Consider the following 23835-nt stretch of genomic DNA (forward strand, 5'->3'; position numbering starts at 1 on the left):
AATTTATGAAATACACATCCAAATAGAAATGCAAACCTGCATCAAAAACGCATTGCAGCCTAAATACCTAAAAGTCTAAATCTAATTGGAGCAGTCTGTATTCTCTGAAAGGTGACTACCTGAAATATGAGACTGGAGGGAACTAGCCGCACAGTTTCGCGTCACGACTTGTCGCATGCTGCATTCGCAGAGACATGCACGATGACGTCCCTATACAACAGGGGGGTCGGACTCACTCGGAGAAGCGTGACCACAAGGGAGATGCCATCCGTTGGTCACGGAAGGCGTTGCATTCCGTTGGCTGCTTCATTCCGCTAAACTTGATTCGCTCGTTTTCCTAAATTAATCACTTGATATCTAAATTCGGTGTACTATATGCGAACCTCATACGTATTTGTTAAACAAATAAGTAAATATTTTCCCACTACATCACTTGCTGGTGTGCTGTCCTTCGTTCGTCACTTTATTATCGCGAAACTCGACAGACCACAGCATGGAATGGCGAATGGCCGGTAGTTTCGTTTTCGCCATTTCCGGTTCCCGTTGGTTTGTAGAGCAGCATGAAGATGACGGTTAACTCTGCGTATTCATCTTTCGATTACTGTTGTCTTCGGAAATACATGCCTGCATTCGTTACGATGGGAAACGATTTATTCATTTCTCTCGCAAAGCATACAAACGTCACTTCAACAAGTCAAAGGCGGTAAACATGTTCATCCGTGTCGGTGGAGAGCAAAGGGTTTGCGGTGTCGTAGGTAATCTCCCATATGATTCACGTTTGATATGACAACGTTTATCTTGTGATACCGATAGCACTACTCAACTCTGCGCGCATTCAAAAGGGTTGTACGTACTCAACGCACGGCTTGCCTCGAGCTTCCTTCGCTGGACGTCGTTCCCTCCATCGGCCCGTTACTGCGCAGGGTTGGCAACGAACGGAGAATGCTCCGCTGTAGTTAGATGGCAGAAATTCGCCCACCAACACTGTTCATGACCAACGGATATTTGCGCCCGGGCGGTCCCGCTCGGGGATAGGAGAATCCCGTTTGACGGCGCGCCAAGTACGATATATAGAGTCTTCCCATATTAACTCTATGCTATACAACATATCACTAAAGACCGCCGTGTTACTATAGGACAGCGTGGTCAGAGCTATACTTCGCTTAAAATTCATTTAACCTAACGAAATTTGCTCACATCGTAAAATACAGCAAACTATAGAATCATGCGTTCCTTATTTTGCGTCTTTCAGCACGTAACACGACGAGATCAGCCACTCGATCGTTGTGTTCCGAGTGTCCACTGTCGACCATGTTTTTCTCGGACCCAACACATCATTGGCAGCATAATTGACTGCTTGGTACTTGACGTCACCACCTCCGCACTATATAACTCACCGGTGGTAGGAGGTGCTTGTGGTGGTCAATATCATCCGCATTCCTACCCTGCGGCACATGCAGCACGTCGCCACATTAGGCAGACAAAACTTACGTGGAACGTCACGGCACCACTATTATTTTATTTATTTATTTATTTTTATTTTTGTGGTGGTCTCTTTGCGAGCGATCAGCCTGCCGCTGACGGGAGCGGGGATATCCAAGGAGAAATTTCCCTCGTGCAAGCTAACGTCAAGGCTTTGGTTTACCAAAGGCTGAGCACCTTATTTGGGAGAGCGAGGTGGTTCAGCGCATGCGCAAAGCATAAACGGAGCTTCGCGCATTGCGCAGAACCATCAGCGCTATCCCTCACGTGCGCAAAGGCGATAGCTTACGATGCACTAAACCTCTCTGTTATCAGAGAAGATGTGGATACGACTAGGGAGAAACGATCTTGCGCGTCATACTTTCAGAACGATACGGAAGTGATATCGCGATACTGTTAGTACCTTTTCTAGAAAATGGGCGCATTTTTCAGCCTTTTTTGCTGCCTTCTTCTGCGCATAAAGCAGTTTTAAGTGCCCAAAAATACGATCTCTGACGGTATCCTCTCATGTGCAAATCTTTGCAAAACCTTTTGTATTATGTCGGACCTTTTCCTTTTTTTGTTTTTGTTTTTTTGTAGACGAACGGAATTGTGCATATTTGTGATAAGTCTGAAAATTTTAAGTCATTCACGTTGATGCACTCAGTCACGAATGCATCCTTCATCGTTTTTCATTACCGGCGCAGAAATATATGTAAATATAGCCCCGTTTGCCATTTAGAAGACCAGCAACATGTACACTCGATCGATCTCAATCGTTTGGCCGCACAGAATTCACAGTTTCCCAAGGTAATTTCAAATGTCGATACGGCCACTCGCTCAGTCGCTTTGCTTCCCCTCCGAACCCATTGAAAAAAAAGAAGAAAAATAAAGAAAAAAGAAAGGGAAATGTAGCGTAGCAGGCGGCGCAGTTTTCACTAATCGGTTCGGGCACTCTGCTCGTTTGAATACAATGGCAAGCCAAAGGATACTACCACATTGCGTCCCATTCAATCAACGCAGGGTACAAATGTGGGGGAGAGTGAAAAAGGAGCTCCACTCAACACCAGGCGGCACGGATCGTTAGAAAAGTGATTCGCAAGTGACGTGCAGACCTCCATGCGAGTGTTTTTGCTTAGCTTTTGTTTGCAGTCCCATTGAACGGCGTTGCCTGCTTCACTAAGAACAAGAAAAAAAAAAAACATGGATGACTTTGGGACAATAATCAATATGACGAGAGGTGTGCCTGATACGGGTGCGGCTTTATCCACGTATCTTCGCGGATATCAGCGACATCCTCATTTTCGGTTATGAATCGAACGGCATGCAATACGCACGGATAAAATGCGGATACAACCGTGCGCCTCCGCGGAGCACGCGGATAACAGAGTCCCTATCCGCAAGTAAACATTACCGTCTCTCTCCGACGTGGCCATAATTGAGGGTACTGAACTGATCCAAAATGATGTGTCCAGTTTTGTCATCCATTGCAGTGCTGTGCTTTTAAGTGTTATTAATAGAAGACCACGAATGGATGCTCCGAAGTAAAAACGTTTCTCACGTAACATTTGCGTCACGTAGATTTTGACCTTGCGGATGCAACGATTGCGGATATGCGGATGCATTCATTCATTATCTGCGCGAATGAGGATGCGGAACCATCCATTTTACGTAAGTAGCGCGATTGTAAATGCGGTTCTGGATCTTTCAAACGCATGTACCGTGCGGATCGCCATACGGTCAAAGCTGTCCACGTTCACCTCTAACGAGGACTGAATACTCGCGTAACGTGTAAGACTACTGGTATATTGGGGCCTGCTGGCGAGAGAGGTTGTTCTTTGTCGGTGCAGCGATTCAGCTCAATATTCATCACTTTATGTTGCCTGACGAGTCTTATAGTGACCTCTGTTCCTGTTCTGTTTCCGTACTCTGAGAAATATTGTATCCAGAACAAGCACGACTGTTATCATTTTCACCTGCGGTATAGATCAACTGGAAGAAACATGCCGTCAGCAAATCGCAACGATATGTTAATGTATATCGGTGCTAGGCGGTCAAAAACAAAAGACATTATCGTCTAATGTCATTCGGATCTCCAATCTCTTTAAAACAACAACGACCTTATTTGAATGACGATGAGTGGGGAGTTTGGTCGCCGGGGCCGATACTCAACCCCATTGCTGACGGTAATTCGATGAAATGAACTAATGAGCTGCCTCATAGTGAGGAGTAAAGTCCTGAAGTGACGATCGTGAAGGTTGGTAGTGCCGCGGGCAGTGAAGAAGGATGTGCTCTTGAGGTTCCAGATCATCGCAGTGAATGCATCGGGGAGAGTCAACTTGCCGCAAGCGGTGACGTCACCGAGCTCTAAATGCCTGCATTCAGTCACACCTCATCAACGTCACCAACGACTTCAGAACTCTGTGTCGTTCTATTCTTTCCACAGTGCATAGCACAGAGGACTGTGTTCGCCGACTCAAAATCTGCACTGCAAGATGTTGAGAACACACGCGTACGAGGCTCACGAGAGAACTGACGTTCTGAGGCTGGAACAACACAGACAGGACAAACATATACAAAGCCTACAGCTGGCTAACATTTTCAGTGACTTTCATCTTTCATCCTACGAGGCTCGTCCGCAACGCGAGTGATGGATGTATTAATGACTTACCAGCATGCTTCCGAAGCAGGACACAAGGTAGTTCTCCAGTGGGTTCTAGACTACTGTGGTGTCGTGGGTGATGAATAGACTGGCAGCGCCACCGAAGCAGCGCTCCCAACCTAGGAGACGAACGAGTATTGCACAGTTGAAATCTTGGAGAGCCAACTTGTCTCTACTGAGCTGTAAAAACCACATTGAGTCGCATCCGATGAATGAATGCAAGTCTTGACGAGATGTGTTTCGGGGCATCCGGAAAGCTGAAAGAAGCTCGTCCCACACGTCCTTCTGTACTGGCATTAACTGCCATGATAATGATGATGATGATGCCGCCTACTTAGGGATTAGTGTGCGTCCTGGACCGACTTCAGGGGAAACTGTGCCGGCATTCATCAGGAAAGTCTTCGGAAAACACAGGGAAAGCCTCAGACAGCACAGCCGTTGGTAGGATTCGAACCCACTACCTCCCAGTCTACAGCACGACCTTGGCTACCACCAAAGAGCGGGACGGCCAAAATTATGTGTAAGGTGCTGTGTTTTAAAATTTATTTTTCAGGAAATTGAAGAGTGTTTTGTCAGAGCTTATTACCTTACAACAAACTCTGAGTTTTTCGAACCTTTCGTTTATGCGATACTGTTGCTAAAAGTTGCTTAAGCAACTTTTTGCCCTGCCGCCTTCCATGTACATAATAGCTCATGGTAAATAAATTTCAATTCAATTCAATTCAATGCTACAGCAATTTCGGAGTTTTTCGGGGTTTTGGCATCATTGTGGTTTGAGTATTAAAAATAATTTGAGACTGAAGAAATAAGGAGATAATGTAACCAGAGCAACGTTTTTATTACATAGCTAATATTTGCTACACCAAGGGAGCTTTTCGATGGTCACAACATATTGTCATATATACAGACTTATTTTATCACACTGGAATCGGTCCCTGTAGCACGCTCATTGCGGTTGATAACACGAAACGTCGAGAACGCCCTGTCGACGCCGACGACCAAGACAGTGTGCGCGCCAGCGGGGACCACGGTGCCGTAGGAGAACCTTATGTTGTGCGCCCGGATGTTGTGGTTCATGTACGTAGTAAACGTTATTCAATAAGTTATAACTTATAAATAAGTTACTTATTATCAATATGTAAGAACATTTCTTGCGATGTTATCTCATTTCTGATCCGGGGCCAAAATGCGTTCAGTTATATACGGCCAAAAGTGTGAACGAAAACTAGAAAAGATAATCGCAAAAGTTGTTCGACGGTCTCTGGAAAAGGTGAAGACCCGTCATGCTCCCCGTAACTGAGGTCCCCAAATTCGGATTTTTCCGAATAAATTTTGATCCGTAATGTTTTTGCCGGCAAATGTTATCCGGATTTTATCGGATTTATCCGAAAACGCAGAGACCCAAATGTATGCGATACGATTTTCAAAACTTGAATGTAGCATACACGCGTCGAAAACTGATTTCACGTGTCGAAATGTAATTGTATTAAGTTGGTTTGCGGATCATTTTTATTATGTTTTACTAACATGGTAACTTAACTTAAATGCCAACTCGCAAAGTGTCCGCTGTTAGCGCCGTCCTGTCTCTTCTGGTTTTGTCAGCGAAAGACTTCAACTCGGATGCTTCTTTTGTGAAAATGCATAAATTTAGAAACCATCTAGTGTTGTACAGCAGGAAATGATTTGATGATTACTAAAATGTTTACTGCACGCAAACGATAGGTGCGAAAATAGGCATTTCATGGGATGTGGTCAACCCATTGGACAGCAAATGGTATTGAAGGAGGTAAGAACTCCTATCTGCATGTATTTAGTTACACGTTTAATAGATGTAATATTGTTCTTCTACGCTTCGTAATTATATTTACAACTTATTTGTCAATTCTTCATAGCTTATGCAGCGTTAATACAAAAACGCACTCTCTTTCGTATTCGGGCGAGTAGATGCACCGCCGTCCAGATACCTCTATCCATCGTTACGTCATCTGAAGAATTGTAGCACCCCATCAGACGCCAGCGCGGAGGTAAACATAACGTTCTGCTTTACCCTCTTCAAGATTGGCGGTGGTGGTGGTGGTGACTAACCGGCTTGCTTCACTTCACTACATGGCACGCTCCTACCCAACCATCATCCCGAATGACAAAGTTTCTCGTCTCTGATTTGTTGAGAACGGGAGGCGTAGCCCATTTTGTAGCCGTGCATAATAGACACATAATAAGCTCCGCCTCTCGTTATCAACATAGCATGGGCGAGAGCGTTGTCATTCGGGAAGATGGTTGGCTAGGAGCGTGCTATGTGCTGAAGATACGCACCTGTCAAATTCACCTATACAAAAAGTGTCACAGACAACACGTTGAAATCGCCGTTTGGAGCCGACACAGTCGCTTGGTACAGTGCCTTTAAGGCATAGACCATTTCTACTGTCCGTGTGGCACAGCACGAATGACATTAAAAGTTAGCGCATTAAACACACTGTTGCAATGTCACTATAAACTGATGTTATTTTTCGTGGTCGTATGTCACATACGTATGAGTTTAGATACACTTAGTTCGCGTATTTCAAGTACGACGTTGGTTCTCGGAGCAGCGATGATAGAAAGGTCAACGAGACGACAAACTTTCTAAAGCAGGGTGGTGGCAACCTAGCCTTTGTCAGCACGGAGCGAACCATGGAACGTTCTTGTGACACTTCAAAAGTGGCCTTATTCAGTATATTAAAAGGCAAGCTATAGTCCTTCCTTGGTATCTTCTTTCCAATTAGGCGTGCCTGGATTCCTGGTCCCCTTGACAGGAGTGGGGCGGACCTCTTATATTTTGGAGCACTTGTTAGTAGTACGTGCTCAATCCAGGAACGCTTTCTTACGCAGCGCACGAAGTGTCTTTGTAATACAGCTGCGTGCAGAGGATGATCAGATGACGCGTAAAAGTTCTTTAAGAAAACATGAGGCTGATGAAGAGTAGGTTGACTGCCTTTTGATGTTGTGATGGGGGGTGGGTAGCGATGATGATCGTGGTGATCTAGTGCCGGCTTGCCGAAGTTAACTTCAGAAGGGATAGGTACGGGAGAGGGTTGACCGGTGGAATCCCAAACCTTGAAGTAAGACTCAGCTGTCAAGACCGCGGGGGGGGGGGGGATATGTTTATTAATTATTACAAAAAAAGGAAAGGTCAGCCAGACGGAGGTCGACTTGCTATTCCAAAAAAAATGGAAAACGGGGAAAGAAAAGAAAACGGGATAAAAAGGAAGAAAAGGAAAGGAAAAGAAAAAAAGGAGAAAGGGGAAGCAAAAAAGAAAACGAAAAGAAGACAAGAAAAGAAAAGCGAAAGACAGAGAAGGAAAGAAAAGAAAAGGAAGAACACAGAACTACAACCTAAAAGATCGGGTCAAGACCGGGATTGTTTATTCTGCTGGGACATACAACTAAGTGTGCAATGAGCAGATTGCATAGCAGCTATGTGCATAGTTGCAAGTCAATCAGGAAAACACGACACATGACACCGATCAAGGTCATACGTATTAGTCATTACACCATTCTACCTCTATATACCCCGGCGTGCGTGCGTCGCGACATACCTCATATCGTCGTCATGATATAGTATCTCGTTTTGTCTTTGGTGATCGCCTGTGTGTCAACTGTCCCGTCAACTTGACATATCGACGTACTGATACTGACATATCAAATTTTCGTGAACCACCACCACAGTTGAATTAGCGTCAGTAAATTAAGCTGCTACCTACAGCCTGCCATAGTCGTTTTGGGCGACATAAGACCTAAACTCATCGCCAATGTCGTTACATAGATTAACTAATAGATCCAAAATTCCAACAATACGCAGAATACACCCGAAATTTCTTCTACGATTTTCTCGTCTGAACTTCCTTCGCGAGTCGTAATACTCACGTCAACTGACGTGCTCTCTGTACATTCCTCCTATAGCAAATACATCGGCTGTCGCTTCTCGTGCCTGAAGCACACTTCCTCTCTTTCTCTCTCTCCCTCTTCCCCCATTCCGTTTCATTGTACCGCTAAGTTTCCTTTAGGTGAGGCGAAAACGTGACATGTTGGAGCTGTTCTTCGCAACAGCAGCTGGCTTATCTTGCCCTCTTTCAAGCGAAGTTCGCTTTCTTGGGCGAAAGAATATACGCTCCATTGCCCAGAGCTGGTGGGTCACGCCGAAAGTGATTTTCCCTCCCGCTCCGAGGTGTCCCAGAACGCTGAAAAAACACGGCACGTTTAGAAGAGTTTCGAGGTCAAATTGTCAGCATTTCTAGAGTGTTTGCTGCGATGATGTTTTGTGTCCCCCTGCTTTATTGGGTTGTTTTCGGTAAGCCAGGCTGGGGTAAAGATTGTTTGGATAATCTTGCAAAGCGATAAGAACAACCAAATAAACCGAACACGCACATCAGATTTGGGGAGTAATGCGTTATACAAAGTAGCGTTATCGGCATTGATTACTGTAGCATTAGCGGCGGCGAAGTAGCATGCATTACCGGTAATGCATTACATTTTGTAGAGGTGTATAATGAATACTGTAGTGCCATTATATTTTGGCCAAGTAATGCGTAATGTCTTTACGCATTACTTGGAATGAAAGTCCATGCATTGTCTAAAGGCAGCACTTATGAATTGCGCCTGGTACAGGCAGTGAAAGTCAGCAGTGCGTTATTAAACATAAAAAGTAATGTAATGCATTACTTTATAAAACTGCGATGAGTAGCTGCAATGCATTACAACATCAAAGTGGAGTGGTAACGTTGCCGTGAGCCTCGGGAAAAAGACACGCACGGAGCACACTCATTAACTGCTCTCATTTAATGTTTGGCCTCTGTTCTCCCCCCCCCCCTTTTTTTTTACCTATGTCTCGATTGCATACTTTCTTGTACTTTCTCTTCTATGTACATGTACTGGAGCAGCCTGTTGAATTTTGTCGGACTTCACATCTCCTTTCACATCTCCTTTTCTTCATTCTTCTTTTTTTCTGTCAATCAACGAAGAATGCAGGTTCAAGCCGTTCTTCGATGTGCCGTTAATATAATACGCTCATATTTCAAGATTTCGTAACAAGGAACACGTACCCGATGCAAAAGGCTTGGAGACGGTGAATATATGGAGAAACTAGCGGTCGTAACCGCTTGGTTACTGAGGGTGTTAGAGCGTGGTTCATTGACGATTTTTTTTGCTTTTACGTTTTGCTTACTACACCCAGATTCAAATGAAAACAATACGTATGAGGGAATGGGGAAAATAAGGGGAAAAAGAAAAAGAAAACACTGTATTGCGTGTCTTCAAAATGTGATGTATGCATTTATGGATGTACGAGAAAGCAACTGCGAAATGAATGAAAAAGATAACATCCTATCAAGCAAAGTATAGAGGTTATAGTTCCACAATATTGTGCATTCCGTTTCTCCGTGACATTATACCACACCAGGATGCGTCTGTTTCACGACCTACTAGGTTATAACGACCATGTCATAATTGGTAACCCCAATCAGGTGTACATCCACACGATCCGCTAGGGGCGCTACTCATCGACCCGCGAGATCTGCATCACGATTGGACAATGGAAATTTGAATTTTGAACGCGCAGAAGCGGACGTACGACTACCATAGCAGACGACAGCAACAGCTCTTATGAAAACGCGTAGAATGATGATGATAACCAACTTTAGAAAGAAGCATCTCTCCCGTGGGACATCCACCGCTTGTACAAAAATACTAAGGTAAGCTGAAGTAGGAAGCTGTGTGCATTTGTCGTGCGACGAATTCAATCTTTCCCTATTATTATTTTTTTTTTTTTCATCAACAACAGCATCAACACTGTGTGCACGGAGATACGCAGTGCGGAATTTGGTGCCCACCGAGATCGAAACAATAACGTCGCGAGAAACACGCAGTTAATTAGGGGTTAGCAGTTATCATTCCGTTCCAACGATAAAACATTTCGCGAGACAGGACTCATCCTGATGATAGGCTTGGGATATCTTAAAGCCAGCGTTCCATCTTGGCGTTCTCACTGCCACCGCCCTTATTATTCCCCAGTGGAAGTTGGTAATGGCTTTTTCGCCGATGCCAGGCCAACACCCAGTGGTGTGAAAAGATACGTTTCCGGTTTCTCCGCAATCTTGAGTGCAGAAATGACTCGAGTTCAATCTGTTCCCCTCCTCGACCGCGAACTCTATAATTATGTTGCCCAGCTCGGGTTACTTCCCCTGCACTGGCTTTTTCTGGGTGCGCATTTGGGTGTTTGCGCCACTGCTGCGAAATAGAAAGCCGTAAAAGCGTGTCTGCTCCGAAGAGTTTTAACTGGTGTGCGTAATGTCGGGGCAAGTGGCTTCATGCTAAATGCTGCGCTCAGTGCGTGTTTGTTTGTTTGTAAGGAAAAAAAATGAGGAGAAATTAAACTCATCTCACGACGATTTCTACTGCTCAGAGCCCTGCGCGACCGAATTTGATATCGCGATTATGGTGGCATCTCACCGAATATACGTAAATCTCAGTCGAATTCCGCATTTCTTTTTTTTTTTTTTTTGTATACACACCGCGATATGAGGTAAACAGCTTCAGGCTTTAAAAACTAAACGTAAAGCACGTTCCTTTGCACGTATGTGAACCTGCACTGAAAGTTTCACAGCAATTGAAGTTTCACACCGAAACTCATGGGGCGGGGGGGGGGGGGGGGGAGGGTAATGGCAGGATCGGCTCGCCGTTGTTGGCCATACAGAAGTGGGCGTCGTCACGACTATAGCAAAAAAAAAAAAAAAAATGGGCGTACGGATGAAGGATACAGGATGAAGGGTGGAGATGCGTAGAGGGTGCCGCTCCTGATGAGGGTGCCTCACGCCGCTCTGATATCACAGCCATCGCCGCCGCCAGTGAGGCAGCGCACCAGTAGTCACGTGCTTCCGGCTGCCAAGAAGAGATGGACGCCACTCTGAGATCTGTGGCGTCGACGCTTTCCTCGGGAGTGTCTTCAAGGGCCTCGCGAAGTACGAAGCGTAGAAGAATAATTATTCTCTTTCTATTCAGTTCGCAATACGAGAATAATTCTTTTTTTCCACAGTATTCTGGTGAGCGGTACAATGCGTAATGAACCACATCAATGAAAGTGTCGCAACCCCTTTAAGACAGCGGGAACATAGCAATATTATTATTATTATTCTTATTATATGCAGTAACGTGCATTTTAGGCTGAAAAAGTGCTGATGAAACCGCCAAGATTTGTCATAAAAATACAACGGAAAGATTTGGTAATGGAGTCTAATACCTTTTTCGACGGTCCTAACTGGTTTGGCTTTATTAAAGCAATAGCTTTACCACCAAGCACCGTGTACGTCCGTCCGTAGCTTTATGGGACCACGTGACGGTAACTACGCGACCAAATATTTATCGCGAATGATGGCCTTACTGCGCTGCGACGCACTGGGCACAATGCTCACAGATGCTGGCATTTTTTTTTGTCTGATTTTCTTTCTGTCTTTGCCTCTTAGAACTGTTAACAGTGAAAATCTTTTTTTTCTCTCTCTCTCTCTCAATACGTTAGAATAGATAACTCTCACGTTTGCTTACTTACACAGGTTTTATTCGCTCCATGTTTTCTCTTTAGTTGGGAACTATAATAAATAAAGACTACAGTGCGCACACCATGTTCTAAATTCATACAGCCCTTCGTACCTGCAATCCTGACAATGTTGAAATTCAGACAACATTGAATATGTACTCACTTTTCTGTTACATAGTGCATAAACTACAGATAATGTAACTGTAACGCAAAAAGAGCCTTCGCCTTGCGGTCCATTCGAAACGTTAACGAACAATACAACTCACCTCACATTATAATGAAAGCCCGCAGCAGAGAACCTGAAACCTCGTCTGCATTCAGCACGACTGGTATTGATGGAGGGTGATCCGTCAATGTCATCTTGCAGCTACGTATAGGAAGCTGAATTGTCGGAATTCATCTCTCCTCCATTACTTCGTTATTTGAACCACGTCTGCACACTTCTGTTTTGATCTTGCCACGCAGAATGAGCACGCTCATCGATTAGAGCCATGCTATAAATAGCCTCTCTTGCAGTAATTTGACCGAGAAATCTAATTCGATCATGTATTTTAGCATTACAACGGGTTGTGTTAACTAACTTCAGGTCGCTGTTCACCTTCAGGTCACGGGTCGGGCGGGTAAAAGGACGGGCTCGTTGGTGGAAGCCAAGTTCGCGCTGAAGACTGTCACTGTAAACTGAAAAAACACCGTTATGGGTGTAAATGGATTGTCCTATAAGTCACACCACTTTTTACACCGTATGGTCTGGAACACCTCCTTTTAGAGGGTGTATTCTGTGTAAAACACCCTTTGAAAGGGTGCTTTTCCTTGGAAATGCCGTCTTTTGCACCCTTTCTTCCTTTATACGCCCTTTTAGGAGGGTGTTCAACAATATTTCACCCTCCTAAAAGGGTGTTTAAAGGGTGCAAAAGAAGGCATTTCCAAGGAAAAACACCCTTTCAAAGGGTGTTTTACACAGAATACACCCTCTGAAAGGGGTGTTCCAGACCATACGGCGTAAAAAGTGGTGTGAGTTATAGGACAAGCCATTTACACCCATAGGGGTGTTTTTCAGTTTACAGTGTGGTAGTCGGTGGTAGACGGTGACGGTAGACAGACTGAAGACGGTGGTGGTTGTAGTGATAGGTTCGAATCTTACCGACCGCTGTGCTGTCTGAGTTGTTTTTCCTGGATTTTCAGGCAGTATTTTCCAGACGAATGTCGGTACCCGTTGAAGTCGGCCCAGGACGGAGACTGCCCCCTATCCCTCACACCTGCTGTGCTCTGTTCATTTGTCCACGTCTGTACACCGCCCATAGCGTCAGTGTCGCTTCGCGGCGCTCACGCAGAATTTGACATTATTCCAAACAACATTATTAATGTTTAAAAAAGAAACATTATTTATTCACATTCAAAGTAGAAACGAGCAGGAACCAAGCATAACGCGTTCGCGTAAAAAAAAAAAAAAAAAAAAAGGTATTCAGTTCGTCAACAACTTTCACTAGGCGTAACATAATGGCGACATTTTTTTTTTTCACGTGTAGTTCGATGGCTGCTCAAGAACCCTCTTTGAAGGAATGAAGACAAACGATGGTAGGGAATTTTTTTCATTACCTTGACAGTCATTAAATTTAGTACATTGCTCAGCAATGAAACTCGTGCTTCGCTTGCTGCACCATGAATTACAACAAATGGCAATCACTGCGTGTTCTTTGTAGTGCGATTGCCAGCTCGAGGCTGCTCACTTTCGCTGGCTTACGAAACTCCATTTCAGCCTTGACGGCAATCCAAGCCGAAATAACTGCTACCACAGGCATAAAACGAAGCCGCCGTATCCCCCGTCCGCGTTATCCACGTCATTGTCGTTAAAGGCTTTCTTTTCGAAATAGAAGCCATCAGTGAACCTCGACAAGTGGCTATCAACCTTATATATTTCCTTCCTTCGAGCAAAGGCTGCGTCTATGGTTTTCCACTAGGGATTCAATTACACGGAAACAGTGTTGTAGTGGCTTCTCTGCGGCTTCAAATAACTCTCTGGTACTATTATTCGCAGCAATGATTTTCGAGTCATTGCTCTCTCACCGTGATATATCAGTTTCGTCTGGATGGTCCCTCGGGCGATGTATTCTTCGTGAAATGACACGAGAGGGTTTCGTTGTGCGGGTGGTTGCAATCAAAACGAACGAACTGCTTCATACCGCTTTGTATGAAGATGATGATGTTATTGTTCCCTCTCCACTGCGCACGTGACCTCTTTTCAAAGAAATGTATAGGAAATATAAAAAGTTACAGTGCAGAATGGGGGGTGTTGTGCACAGCCGCGCTTCTAGTAGCGCCGCTACCGTATTCGCTGCTTTTTTCAGTAGCGGAGTAGCAGAGATCCCGCTTAATTTGAAATCGGCAACGGAAAAAGTATTTCAGCTCCAAATATGGGTAGCGGCGGATTGTTTCTCAGCTACCGCTGCCGCTTCGCTACAAGGACGGAAGATGTGGATCACAGCGAGAAAAAAAAAAAGAAGGATGATTAATGTAATCAATGCGGAGGAAATGCGTTAGCATTCAGCCGATCCGTCCACTACCACTATCTGCTATCCACTACCACTATCCACCGATACCTATCGACCTCTATCCGCCCCTAACTATCACTAACAGTTACTAACTACACAGCCACATGAACGCGCCTTCTTCCCCGCCGGCGGCGTATTTTGAAACGCTGCTTTCGCTCTTCCTCCGTCTCGTTCGCCCGCTTTCAGCACCAAGCAGCGGCATCCGCTGCTTGAGGTTGCTTGCGTTGTTCCTCGGGTTCGGCAGCACGTCGCCTTCGCTCAAAATCCGTCTTCTTTTGCCGCCTGCTTGGAGCGGCACTCGTACTTGGTTCACACTTCACTGTATACTCGAATTCAGCCCAAAGCGCCTTGCACACTCATAAGTTCAGACTCGCCCGTGTATCTGGCGCGCCGCCAAGACCGCTGCCGCTCCATGCCATACTTCCCCTTATTCTCAACTCTCCACTGCCCTCCTCCTCTCTCACACACGGTACTTTGCACTCCGCATTTTGACCACGGATCGACACAGACTTTTTTTTTTTCGAGACGCCGCTTCTAATGCTGATGCATTAAAAGCGAGATAACGGCGAAGCAGATTTCTTCTTGTTGTTACTCCTTTTAGTGACTTGCTAATAAGGCAGACTGACGAGACGATTTTCCTCAATTTCACTAACTCTCATAAACTGAGCGCACGCACACACATACCTATAAAGTCGTTAATGTTGATATTGGCAAAGAAATAATAATAATAATAATAGGGAGAGATTGATATAGTATAAAGAAACGATGATAGTATGGGACTCAATCTAAGTGCAGTCGCATATTAGAAATATAATTTGTGTTATTCTGTGCATTTCTGAAACTTTTTAGCTCACATTTACGAAACATAAACACCGCGTAAAATGGGTTACGAAGGTTGCTTCCGCGATAAAGAATAAGTTGGAAAACCAATGTGAGCGTTTTGATGGCACAGTTTAAAGTTTGTTTTGCAACTTTATTGTTCGGAGAAGATAAACGAAGTGCTGTGTGTTTCGGAACAGGAATACGAAAATAAGTCGGAAAGACAACGGAATATCGCTATATTCATTGCACTCCAAACTTACCGTCGATATGCGCCGCAGGTGAAGCTTTTCCGGCAAGACAGAATTACCTGACTTTACATTACACAGTCTGCCGAACGCGGTTTTGGGAATAGCAAGCTCCATCATGGCTGCCATTTCATTAAACATACACTAAATACGATTCACTGTAGGTATGTGACTTGACACTTGATAAATAACGCAGCCTCAAGGCAGGACGGACAGACCAAACAGGCGAACTGCATACACTGTAGGCATGTGAGCCGCACAAAATGAAAAAAAAAATCATAGTACTCGGCAGTCAGCGTATGCAAACATGCTTATTAATGCTGTTTGCGTACTTGATTTGCGGCGCGGTACACAGGCGGCTAACATGGTTAGGGAAAAGTTACACGCGTTTTCTTTTTTTTTTCTCTGTAAATGCTTCATCACGGAGATAATCTCACACGGGTAGACTATTACTGAGGAACTCAAACTCTCGGAAAAAGCGTATTAAACGTAGTTTTTCGTATAGTCAGATGCTCTGTAAGAGAAGCCACCGTGCGGCTGGAAAATGGAGGCGGGGGAAAAGCCAACAACAGTAGCTCCTAATTCATGTGAGACCTCAGCTTTGGTGCAGTATGCCAACAGCACCCAGAAGGCTGTTCTATTCTTCTTAGAGGCGTTGGCCCGGGCGTAAGCATGAGCAAACATTATGCGATTCGTTTGATCTTTCTACCACCTTGAAGCAATAGCAAGCCTTGTAGCAACTGGGAATAGCAAGCCTACATCATGGCTAACCTTTCTCTTCTTTTTTTATAAGCATTAAACATGTCCCCTTCCCCCCAAAATCAGTTATATGCGAAAGTAAATAAGCATGCGTGTTTTTGTATGCGTATAAGAGGAAGGGAAAATATATCGATCAATATGTAAAAAAAGGACCGGGATGGGTCCATAAGAAACTGCACCGGCGAACCAAACACTCGCCTGCCTTAGCGCCATTGGCCAGTGACCAGTGTTCATTTACTTCTGATTCAGGCATGTAGTTCAGTTCATATCGAATACAACCAATGCTAACGCATTTTTTAACGCGTTTTTATTTTTAGTCCGTCCAACTCCAACTCCATCTTTTAGTAATGTGGTTGTGTTTTGCTCGCGCGTGTCTGCATCTGTTTTGGCTTTTTTTTTTTCATGCATCACATTTGCAAGTCACGTGACGGTATAAAAACATAGTCCGGTATCAAGCTTTGTTTTAGTACAAGGAATTGCAACGCTACACTTGTGCATCTTTACGATCATTGGTGCTTCTTTCATGTATGTTTCTTTTAGTATTCGTCTTCCTTTTTGCGGCGTAGTGCGCAGCCAGTGGAAGACACAGCTCAACTGTTGTGCTTGTACATAACTCTCATATCTCACATATAGTGTTTCGCGTCTAATGGGGTAGTGTACTGCTCTCCAGTGGTGAATCACTCCATGTCAGAGTCACGATTTGTTTGTTGTTGTTGCTGTTGTTCACGACACAACAACAACATCATCATATATATTCTGATGATGAAGTGGGGAGGTTTCCACTCTAGGAGTGGGACGCTACCCCATAGCTAGGGGTCTAATATGAGTGGTGACAATGATGAGAGATGACGGGAATGATCGGAGCGGCGATTTCGATGCTGAACGTGATCGTGATGGTGGGAATGTCCGAGAGCGCTGAATGTCCGAGAGCGACACATTTCACACTGACGTTCGCAAATTTATTGTTTGTGGCAAACAAAACGTAGTGTCGTGTCGAACAGGGGCACGAAAATATATCGGAGACACATCGATATCTGCATAGACATTCCGTGCCATAGCTATACCGCTGGCTCCGTTAAGCATTTCTGTGGGGTCTAATTTTTTTTTACATTGGTTGTCGAATACCATCGAACTGTTTCATACGAAGTACCTAAAGCTGTGGGTATGTGAGCTGAACCAAATGCACGAATGATGCTCTTCAGGTGAGCAATACTCAGGTTATGCCAACATGCTCATTAACCTTTTTTCTTTCTTTTTTGCACCATTGCATTGTAGCTGTCGAAAAATAGATGAAATTTATAGCGACAAATTATGGTGGCGTTCTGCATTTTGCTTTCCACGAAGTGTTATCGGAGTTCACTGATACTTCGGCGTTAGAGGCTAACATGTTTGTAGCCTGCCTCGGCTAATTCTCCTTGTAAACCGTGCTTTTCACCCCGCGCAAAGTTTTAAGCAGCTTTTGCGCATTATAACGCATATCGTCTCGCATATCAATGCGCTTCTCCTGAGAGTTGCCGCGCTTCCCCTACAATCTCACGGACACTGTATAGGAGCCAAGTGCGGTACGAGAAAACGAAGCCGAGATGGGACCTCGTGTCCCATGTGTGATGAGAAAAGACGGCAGAAAGGCAACCAGAGATTGCCCTCAGATGGATTGTCTTCCGAAGAGAAGGGTGCAGGAGATAGATGATCCTTTTGACCTCCTTCATCGGAAAAAGCCATTCGGATGTAGTACGGGGCCAGCCGTATACTTATCAAGGCACATGGAGTGCCTCACTATACTTGATGCCCTCTGCGCCATCTCTTGCGGGCGCTCTTTCTCAAGTGCATGCGGCATCATCTAGAATGAGGACTCAACATGTTTTGTTTTGGTTTTTCACTTGTTTTTCTCTGTGTGGTGAGGAGTCAAAAGATTATCTGTCCACTTGTTATACACTTTTTTTTTTTTTAGGTTTTGTCCGTCATCCACAATTTATTCGGGCGCGTAACAGAGCTAAATATCAGCGATACGCTTCTTAGCTTCTTAATACATACAGTTGCAAATGTGAGTGTTTGCAAAAAGAAACTTGCCTATCATATGTATTTTTACCTTATATGTGAAAAAAAAAAAAGAAAAAGTGCTCATCTCAGGTAGTTGCCACGTTGAAACAGGATGCACTCTTCGTTAAAAAAAGTGCTTCTCCTATACAACAGGCCAGATCTAATCTAGGATTTTAGAAGTCTTAGCAAGTTAACGTTTTTAGTACTCGCCTGTTAATTCATGTGCGCGTTTCGTTCTTTGCAGTACCTCCGACAATGAAGAGCTAATTCTGTTATTCAGAAAAGATGCAGCCTATGTAAGTCTGTTTGTCTCGACATTGTGAAAAAGAAGTACTAGTTTTACTTATAACGCTCCTGCACACACACAGCTGCACCTGCACTGCCGGCGCCGCGTTAAAACTTGAAAACCCTTTTGGAACTCCCCTGCTCAATGCTACACAACACTTCAACAACCCTTCACACGACCCTACACAACGCTAACGCAAGACAGCATCCCCAGGCAAACGAGCCTTTAGGGCTTGCTCCTATTCAGCTTGGCGGCGCCGTCTCACAGTCTTAGCCTTCTTATCTCGACAGTCCTCCCCACAGCTTTCATAGGCCATGGCGAGCCCACGCAGATACATGGGAAACTGTCAACCACCACAGCTGCACCTGCCTCTGCCGCCATGCCGGCGCCGCGTCGTGAGATCCACGTGCCCTCTCCTCCTCTCACCTCTAAGCGCCTCTCTCCACTTTCGTGGCTATAGACACATCACGCCGCGATTCTTGCCTAGCGAGGACTCTAATGCTAACGCATTAACAATCTAGAGGGAAATTGTTGTCTGTTATTTCCTCCCTGTCTCGGGTCTTCACGTCGTCAGTATGAACCAGCTAGTCTGCGCCCTTTCACTATTATCAATCTAAAGGGTAATGTGAAATTACACTTGGAACGTAAGAAACATTGAATGCGATCAAATTTAGTTTCTGTAGCATATTAGTGGTATAAATCAGGGGCGATATACCGAAGCCTGGGGTAGGTACTGCTCAACATCGCAGAAAACTTGATATACTCTTGGTTCATATGCCCATGCGTTCGATCGAGCCTCTAAATGGTACTCTGCCTCATAAAGCCTATATTTGTGGCAAAGTAAGCTTCGCCGAATTTCCAAATGTAGGCTTGCGTTGCCGATGTCAGCACCGATACTGTAGTACGTGCTAGTGGACGCGTAAAACGTGAATAATAATACCAGTTGCAGCGTGAAATACTTTAATTAATTAATGAACCTCAATGTTAAAATTTGTTTGACATGCAGCCGATACACACGATAGTTTGCGTTAGTTGATAGTTTGTCTGTTGTTTCCGCCCGTAGGCAGCTCAAGAAAACCTTGAGCTTGCAAAACCCGAAGAAAAACCACAAGGAAAACCACAAGCTCAAGAAAACCTTGAGCTGGAGAAACGTAAAAGACGACACACACACGAAGGAGCCTTCGTGTGTGTCTCGTCTTTTACGTTCCTCAAGATCAAGCTTTTTTTTTGCACTATGTTGCACAATTTTTTACTTGTGTCTAAGGATAGTGCAGCCATGTCGAACCTTTTTATCTATGCACAAGACTGTGTGTAAGTAAATAAATATGAGAAAAAAAAAGAAAAAAATACATATACAGGCTCCACTTCACGACGCCAGCCCCAATAACTCTGACGAGGGCTGTACCTTGCCAACGAGGTTTCATGGCTGAATATCTTAGTGTTCCTTTTGAAGACATTTTAGAGTAGTACGCCGCGGTGGACATACTATGCGTCGTTTCATACCACGTGACTCATTGCTCACGAAGACTAGTGGGACACGACACAAAGAAAGGAATGTTGCAAAGCACGTCGGCAAGGCAAACATTTCCTCTCTGAGAATTCAGCGTCATCTCACATGATACCGCATTCCAGTTGACTGCTAACAACAACAACATATATATTGTGATATATGTGTGATATATTGTGTGAACGAAGAACTGGTAAAGTGTATGCAACTTCATTAGTTACAACATGTCACTGCGAGGTGCGCACTTAATATAACAAATATTACTTTATATAAAAATAGAAAAATTAATTGAAGTTAAGGTGGCTTTTGCGCTTCGCTGTGTAGACGCCAGCGTTAGGCACTACTATGGCGCAGACGTGTCTTTGTTCGTTGTATATTGATTAGATTAGTCGTGTTAGGTTTAGGTAACTACTATTAGGCAACCAACCACACCTGTCCGTTACACGGATAAGCTCATCTCTCAGCTTGTCTTCGGTTGCCATATATACCTACCAACTTATTTCGACAACATGTTTTGATCCGTACACCTTCAGGTCTCTTTGCACACGTCATGTGATACAGAAGCACGTGTGGTGGTGGTGGTGGTGGTGATAGGGCTTGCCGTTGTCGGCCTCACGTATGTGGGCAACGTCACGACTCCCGCCCTGGGGGAATGTGCGTCCTGGGCCGACTTCTAAGGGAACTGTGCCGACATATGTCTGAAAGCGTCTGAGGAAAACCCAGGAAAAACCCCAGACAGCACAGCTGGCACCGGGATTCGAACCCGGGTACCTCCCAGTCTCGACGTGACATGGCCAGCACGCTAACCACTGAGCCACGGGAGCTGGTGTGATATATGTACTCACACAGGATTGGCGTATCACTCTGAACGAACGCAAAAACACGCTCTAAAAAGATCGGCGAATTCTTGAAACGTTGCAGGAACCGTTCATTCGGAGCTGTCACCGCCCCATGCGTCTTTCGCCTTCGCAGTGTGTCCCTTACGTCGATGCTTCGAGATTTGTAGCCTTCTGCTATTGTCCAAGTAAGATCCCATTTCACCGGAAGAAATGGGCGACGCGGGGAAGCCAAAACCTTTTTCGTCAGGCCAAAACCGATACGTCCTTGCAAAGAAGAGGGAGCATAGAAAAGGACAGCGGTAAGAGAGTGTGCGAGAAATATGTGCGAGGACAGGACGGGAAGAAACAGGCAGGGATCGTAACTGGAAGTGAACCCGGACCGAAAACCGAAAGAAAAAAAAAAGTTATTTTCTGACGCACCCGAACCGAACCGAACCGGAACTGAACCGAAAAAAAGATTCATACGGTTACAGGTTCGGGAATCGGTTCAGAGGTAAAATAATTGTACTACTGACAGACCTTTTTTTTTGACTCACCTGGAATGGTTATCTCACACCTTTCTCTTACAACCGTGTACAGTGAGCGTAAGCTCGCTTTCATGTAGCAAAATTACTGCCCATGAACCGGTTAAACCGGGACCGAAAAATGTAACGGTTCCGATTCCTGTAAATGTCCCGACCGCTGACCGATTTTTGTTTGTCTGTGTGTGTGCGAGGGGGGGGGGGGGTTCTCCCTGAGCCGAACACGCACCGAACCGACATACCTGAACCGGTTCAAGCGTATAATTTCGGCTCAGCGGAGCTAAACGCGAACCGAACCAATATGCCTGAACCAGAACCCCAACCGGACCGAAAAAAGTGCCGGTTCCGCGACCCCTGGAAACAGGTTCGAAAGAACGTACCGTTCATCGATCTAAGAATGACGACACGTGTCTTTATGAGCTGCACTAGTAATGTACTGCGACATGTTCGCTTCCTTTGAGCCGTCGTCACCGTCGTGAACCGTCACTCATCCGTCGAACAATGGCGTCGGGATGTCCCAGCCAGTACCATACTGGGAATGGTAGACCCAACATTCTCGTGTCGCTTACCGACATCTCTACCGCGCGTCATTAAGTCCCTCCTACATCGCTTACGGCTGAATGTTGCCTTTTCGCCGTACTACTGTTACCAGATAGGGTGTGCCAGTAGTCCCTTGTGCCCGGAGTGCGGTGTGCCAGCGACCACGGACCATGTGATCATCGCATGTGCCACTTATAGGAGGGAGCGTCACTTGTTGGCAAACGACCTTGCGTGGATTGACAGCCGACCCCTTGACCTCAGACTCATTTTGGGACCATGGGACACACGAAAGCAGATGTCCGTCTTACGACCCTTCATCAAATTCCTGCAAACTACCGGCCTGATCGACTTTCTCTAAAACCCTGTCAGCGTCGTCAGCATCATCCTCATCACCATCCTCTCATTTTCCCCCAATAGCAATGGGGTAGCATTCTGCTCAATGAGCGGAAGTCATCCCCATATCATCGTCATCGTGTATTTCTCTCTCTCTCTCTCCTTTGAACACTTTAAAAAATAAAACTTCACTGCGCACCGCGTTCGAAACCGAACGTAATTCTGAATCTTATGGTTCTCTTTTACGATTCGTTGAACGTCAGAGACGCACCCGTTCCTGTGGCAGTTTGGATGTGCGTTACCAGCGGCATGGCTGAGCGGATAAAATCATCTACTCGTTGGTGATCACTCTAAGGTCGTGCTGTAGACTGGGAGGTCGTGGGTTCGAACCCAATCACCCGCTATGCTGTTTGAGGGCTTTTTTTTTTTTTGGCAGATTTTCGAGACGTATGTCCCCTCGGAGTCGGCACAGACACACATTTGCTTCGCGGTGCTAACACAGAATAAAAAAATATTTCCACGTGCCGATTAACTGTCGCAAAAAGGCGTACGTGACGCTCCCTCCTGAAATTAGAAGCGATAACCCTGCCATTGTCCGCAATGGTTTCCACAGAGCGTGTCTTGCGGCAGAGGTGGGTTTTTACAGTGTGCGAAGATTGTATAGTAATGCATAGCACCACCCAAACGCGGATAAAAGCAAACGGATAAAAGGGAAAGATAAATAATTCTGTATAATTGGCGAAGTAATCGGGAAATCGCTCTCCGTTTCATTTAACTTCTTGTCTAATGTAATCTCTCGTTCTCGTGACAACAACAACAGGTATATTCTGATGATGAAGTGGGAAGGTTTTCCACCCGTTCCCGTGCGTTCTCGTGATGTTAACAGGCAGCTAACTTTTGTTTGCATATCTATGGGCATAAAAGGACGAATGCAGGGGTGCAACAAAACTACACTGCGCAATAATATAATCCGTCGAAATTAATAATTATTATAACTTGAAAGATTAAGCGTTAAATATTGCAGCTTGCACGCAAGGATTAGAATTAGTGAACTACAAAAAGATCAAGAACGAGATAATCACTGAGAAACGCTGCACAGTTTGCTGTAGGATTTAATTATATCCTACGTGCAAACTGGAAATTTCTTTGAGCCTGGATAATTTCCATAAGTAATACGCGCTCCACATTTTCCTTCTTCCTTCTCTGAAGATTATATGCATTGTACCACATCTATTTTGCATAGGAATGTGGTTAACGCTCTCTGAAAGCGGCGACGTTCGTGCGCTTGCACGGGCCGCAGTGCGTACTCGTGGAATAACAGTGCGATTATTTTGCAGGACTTATCATCACACCTCCTTGCTTGGGCGTTGTTTTACAGTTCGTAAATGAAAATGAACTCCACAAGTACTGCCTTTGGAGCGCTAGCTTCCTACAAGGACGGTCAGCAAACAGCCGTATTGTTGAAGGACTGTTTGATTGTGCGGTAGCTTGGTCATGCTCCTGTGGAACCGTACAAGTTTCTTGGGTTAGGTTAGGTTGGGTTCGTCACTTTACTGACACTAGACCACAGCGTAGTGTGCCGTGGACCGACATGTGTTTCCCGGTTAGGCCTTCTCCATAGACCTGTTTCTCTGGGCCAGGTGGCGCGAGTGAGCAGCAACGTCAGCGCCCCAAATTGTGCAACACTCGGTCGTTTAGCAGATGACG

The 23835-nt window shown here is 45.1% G+C and overlaps 1 long non-coding RNA gene across 1 annotated transcript in view; it reads right to left on the minus strand.

Moving 5' to 3' along the window:
• LOC135393815 (uncharacterized) overlaps positions 1 to 23835 on the minus strand; it is a 327498-nt gene that overhangs the window by 51105 nt on the left and 252558 nt on the right. The gene's annotated exons all lie outside the window — the stretch shown is intronic.

The sequence above is a fragment of the Ornithodoros turicata genome, chromosome 5 (genome assembly GCF_037126465.1).
Source record: "Ornithodoros turicata isolate Travis chromosome 5, ASM3712646v1, whole genome shotgun sequence".
In the NCBI taxonomy this organism is placed as follows: domain Eukaryota; kingdom Metazoa; phylum Arthropoda; class Arachnida; order Ixodida; family Argasidae; genus Ornithodoros; species Ornithodoros turicata.